At 36.1% G+C, this 5,601-nt stretch overlaps 1 non-coding gene across 1 annotated transcript; it reads left to right on the top strand.

The window, feature by feature from the left end:
- The first annotated feature begins 5,216 nt into the window (after positions 1-5,216).
- LOC129560570 (U6 spliceosomal RNA) lies at positions 5,217-5,321 on the top strand. Its single transcript, XR_008686803.1, has one exon. It is a non-coding gene; the product is annotated as a U6 spliceosomal RNA (small nuclear RNA).
- Positions 5,322-5,601: the final 280 nt, after the last annotated feature.

Below are 5,601 nucleotides of genomic sequence, written 5' to 3' on the forward strand. Positions count from 1 at the left end.
AAAACAACCTTATATATGTGGATTTCTGATCATGCGGTCTACCATGAAAATGTGTGACATCTCTTTTTAAAACATCAAGAAGAAAATTGTTAACTTGTTGAAAATAATTCCTTCTTAAGTACGAAAAGTATCCGTGGCCTGCAGTTCTACCAGAGTTTAAAGTGGAGGTTGCCTTGAAGAAAAGTGAAGAGAGAGCTAATTAAGCATCTTTTCAGATCTACATAAGGTACTTTCACTGTGTTATGTGTTGTGTTTGAGAATTTCCTGGGGAGATACCTTCTGCTGTCAGGAAACTTCAAAATAATCCAAGGGGTGGGAGCATCTTTTATTCAAGAGGCCTGAGTGTAATAGAACTACCCCACATGAGCCAAGGGCAGGAATGTGTTAATTTCCATGGGAAAGAATTTAGAATGATGAATGTAGTTGGTCAAGTGGTTGAAATCAGTGGATGAGGTAGGTTTGTGGGATTCACAATGGAGCCCTGCCACATAATCTACAATAGAGTCTGTAAATGTTTACAGCAGAGTTGGTGGCTTGACCCTGGGGTAACCCACAGTAGAAAAGAAGTCAGAAAGGTGCAGGAATTGGACTACTAATGCCCAGTCCCTGGAAATTAACTGACATTTTGCAAGGCCCAACAAAGTCTGCATGCTTCCTTTGTAAATCTGTAGAACTCACTTGGCTTTCTAGGTTACTCATTTATACAATCTTAATTTTACAGAATAAATGTAAAATTTAAAAAGTTTTCTCAGTGCAAAAAATTATTTTAAAGAGGCTAATCATGTCAGAGTTGAAAAGGGGGAATGAAATGTAAGGGCTGGCTTTCAGTTGGGTGAAATCCACAGACTCCAAAAGTCTGTTGACTATTTTATTGTGGCTTGTGGGTAAATTCCATTATATCAAATGTGTGTGTCAATACATATTCTGAAGACAAAATCTGTCTGTGTGGGATGTTGTTTTGGAATAATCTATTACGTTATACTGTCACTTGAGGTGGTCAAAAATTTGAGAATAAATTTAAGTAAACATTTCAAGTATAACTGTTAAAAGTTTGTTTTATAAATGTTAGATTCACTATTGTAAAGTTTTAAAACTGATACCTTTTGCTCTTTCACTATAATTCCCTTTAGAGCTCTCTACTGCTAAATTTTTGAATACTTCTTTTCCTTATTCTAGAGGATAAATGAGACCAATATGGGGGGCCAGAACAAACAAAGTCAGTTTTCTTGTAAGTAAAGATATTCTTTATATTACTTCATTAGATATAATCTTTGCCATCCTATAAAATGTAAAATTAGAGGCAAAGAAAAAGATAATTTTGTTTTTTCCCTCAACTTAGTGTTTGTCCAAATATTGTAGAACTATATTATTTTTTTCCCTGAAAGGGTAAATAACTTTTATTAGCCTATAATAATTGGCCTACTTGTTCGTTTTTGTTTTCAATATATAGATTAGAGTGTGCATATTGCTGAATGACTTTTGGAGCAATCTTTCAGTTGAGATCCATTGGTGGGTCAGTAAATCAGTTCAGAAAAGCTGCAATAAGCATTTTTTAAAATGAAATAATAAAAATACCTAGAAACCAAAAGCATTAGCCATATGTGCATGTGGTGTGGGTGTGTATGTGTGGGTGTGTAAGTATTGGGTTGCAAAATAAAGAGTATTTTTTACTGTGGGCTGAAACAACAAAAAATATTTCTTAAATAGTTTGTAAAACTATTTTAGAGAGTTACCTAAAATGTGTTAGCTGAAATAATTGAGCAACCTTCCTATGATGAAAGAGATAGTAAGTGATAATTTAACTGAGCACTCAGATTAACAAATTTGGTTACAGTGTAACCAAACAGGAAAATTGGCTTCAAGATGGTTCTCCTATATTTTTTCTGGAGTCATTGAAAACCTCTTTTATTCCATAAATAGCTTAACCTAAAACACTACATTCATATATTTTCAGAACATTTCAGAAATATAAATATCATCAAACCTCTGTGGGTTACATTTTGATGAAATATAAATATTCCAATAGGTTGTTTTTCTTAATGTTCTACTTCTTATGGACAGGACTCATCAGAAAACATCTCTAATATCTCTTTTACAGATGGGTTTCCTGAACCAATAAAATCTAAAATGAATTCCATAAATATGTCACAATATTTTCTTCTTTTTATAACACTTATCATTACCCTGAATTATCTTGTATAATGAAAATATTTGTTTTCTTCCTCATTTTCCTACCTAAAACCCAATCTAATAAAAACTAGTTTCCTAACTAAAACTCACCCTAAAACCCACCCATCCATCTTTCCACAATGTAAACGCCACAAAGGAAAGTCTTTGCCTCTCCTGTTCACTGCTTGCCTCAGAAAAGTGCCTGACACAAAGTCATTCTTCAAAGAATACTTATTGACTGTGGGTTGGTTGCTCAGTTGTCTCTGACTCTTGGTGACCCCATAGTGGGTAGCCCACCAGGCTCCTCCATCCATGGGATTTTCCAGGCAAGCGTACTGGAGTGGGTTTCTACTTCCTTCTCCAGAGGATCTTCCTGACCCAGGGATCGAACCCAGGTCTCCTACATTGCAGGCAAACTCTTTACCATCTGAGCCACAAGGGAAACCTATTGACTGAGTCACCATTGGCTAGATGACTGATTTAAGAAATGATGACAAAAGCTGCTTACTGCTTTATAAAAACTTTCTAAGAGTGGAAATCAGGATTTCTATAGCAATATACCATTCATAATGATTTTGGGGGGCCTGCTTTGTCTACATTAGACTTTATATTTTCTTTATGATAGGAGTGTTTGGGTTCTAAACCTTGATTAACTTAGGGAATAATCAGAAAAAGAAAAAAAAAACAACTTATTACCAACTCTGATCAGCAATCACATTTAAAACTGGAATCAACAATTCTTAAGAAGCAATGTAAATACAATTTGTAACTAAGGTGGTGATGTTACTATATCACTCTGTGTCCATCTGCTATGTAGGAGTCAGTAGAGTACATCATGAGGAACGCTGGGCTGGAAGAAGTACAAGCTGGAATCTAGATCGCCGGGAAAATTATCAATAACCTCAGATATTCAGATAGCACCACCCTTATGGCAGAAAGTGAAGAGGAACTCAAAAGCCTCTTGATGAAAGTGAAAGAGGAGAGTGAAAAGGTTGGCTTGAAGCTCAACATTCAGAAAACAAAGATCATTGCATCTGATCCCATCACTTCATGGGAAATAGATTGGGAAACAGTGGAAAAGTGGCAGACTTTATTTTTTTGGGCTCCAAAATCACTGTGGATGCTGATTGCAGCCATGAAATTAAAAGACGCTTACTCCTTGGAAGGAAAGTTAGCACCAACCTAGATAGCATATTAAAAAGCAGAGACATTACTTTGCCAACCAAGGTCCATCTAGTCAAGGCTTTGGTTTTTCCAGTGGTTATATATGGATGTGAGAGTTGGACTGTGACTGTGGTGCTGGAGAAGACTCTTGAGAGTCCCTTGACTGCAAGGAGATCCAACCAGTCCATTCTAAAGGAGATCAATCCTGGGTGTTCATTGGAAGGACTGATGCTAAAGTTGAAACTCCAATACTTTGGCCACCTCATGCGAAGAGTTGACTCACTGGAAAAGACTCTGATGCTGGGAGGGATTGGGGGCGGGAGGAGAAGGGGACAACAGAGAATGAGATGGCTGGATGGCATCACCAACTCGATGGACATGAGTTTGAGTGAACTCCGGGAGTTGGTGATGGACAGGGAGGCCTGGCGTGCTGTGATTCATGGGGTCGCAAAGAGTCGGTCACGACTGAGCGACTGATCTGAACTGAACTGATGAGCCTTTTGTGCATTAAAATCCGTTAAATATACTCCCAAGAATTCTTTTTTTAAGCCAGCAAATTAAGAGAAGTGGATGATAACTATCTCTATTATAGGCTGGGAAACTAATATGTCTGCCTGAGAGCACTTATTTGAATGGAAAATAGGTGGATATAATGTATTCTGAAAAGAAATATGATAAAGCCTTTAAGTTAACAGGCAGCTGATCCTATGTTGAAGGTTAAGTAGTTAATGCTTCAAAACTAATATTATTGGGGAGAAATTTTGCCTCTAAGTCGTAATTAAATTTAGTCCTAAAAATTTTGGAGAGGTAAGACGTTTAAATTAATAAATGAGTTTTTAGCAAAACTGTAACATTGAGACCACATTCATTTTGTATCTACCCTATTTTAGATATTATTGCAATGAGAAAACCATTATTTGAAATACAGTATTTAGCAGATAGATACTGCAATAAATATGTTACATCTCTTTAACACACCATTCAGTCCTAAAGGAAATCACTTCTGAATAATCATTAGAAGGACTGATGCTGAAGCTGAAGTTCCAATACTTTGACCACCTGATGGGAAGAGCTGACTCACTGGAAAAGATCCTGATGCTGGGAGTAATTGAGGGCAGGGGGAGAAGGGGATGACAGAGGATGAGTTGGTTGGATGGCGTAACTGATTCAATGGACTTGAGTTGGAGAAGGGTCTGGGAGTTAGTGACGGACAGGAAGTCCATGAAGTGCTGCAGTCCATGGCATCGCAAAGAGTTGGACATGACTGAGTGACTGAACTGAACTGAACACATGCTAGCAAAGTAAATCCCAAAATTCTTTCCCACAGTAGTAGATATAATGGTCATCTGAACTAAATTTGCCCATTCCAGTCCATTTTAGTTTACTGATTCTTAAAATGTCAATGTTCACTCTTGGTATCTTCTGTTTGACCACTTTCAATTTGCCTTGATTCATGGACCTAAAATTCCAGGTTCCTATGCAATCTTGTTCTTTAGAGCATTGGACTTCTAATACTGGGTAAAATTAATAACTTTCAAGTTGAAATTCAGTTTATTTATATACATCCTCCTCCAACTTCTCATCAAGTAGTTTGTTTGTTATGTTAGAGCAGATGTAGCAAACAGCAAAGAGGAAGTGTGTCAAATCAAACAATTTATTATTTGACCTTGTGGATAATCCAGAGAAGCATGTACACTGTTTAAATTCTGAGGCTTAAGATAAATATTTCAGAAAGACTCTACTTTGTCGATTGGTAAAATGCACCACAGAATATCATTTCCTCACTATTTAGTTCGGTGTAAAGAAATATGGAACTTTTTGAAAAGAATTGCTTGTCTGGTAAAGATGGAAGGTCTACTGAAATAGGTATTAAAAAATATATGGTGGTAGCTTTGGCAGCACATATACTAAAATTGGAATGATTCAGAGAAGATTAACATGGCCCTGTACAGGATGACATGTGCATTTGTGAAGGATTCCATATTTTTGGTATATTTGTAGGTTTTTAAGAGAATTGATCTTTCTCATCACAATAAAAATATTTTTTTAATTTTTTTGTAATGATGAGATTATGGATCCATATAAGATGATGTTAAACTTGTAGTAATCCTCTGATATATGTAAGTCAAATCATTATGCTATACACCTTAATCTTATAGAGTGCTGTATGTCTAGTGCATCTCAATGAAACTGGAAAAAAATAGATTATGCCATTAAAGCATAAAATTGAAAGATAATAATAAGAATAGAAACAAAATAAGGTTAGTT

This window comes from Moschus berezovskii, chromosome 16 (genome assembly GCF_049115385.1).
Source record: "Moschus berezovskii isolate FMDL1 chromosome 16, NW_MosBer_1.0, whole genome shotgun sequence".
Taxonomy (NCBI): Eukaryota; Metazoa; Chordata; class Mammalia; order Artiodactyla; family Moschidae; genus Moschus; species Moschus berezovskii.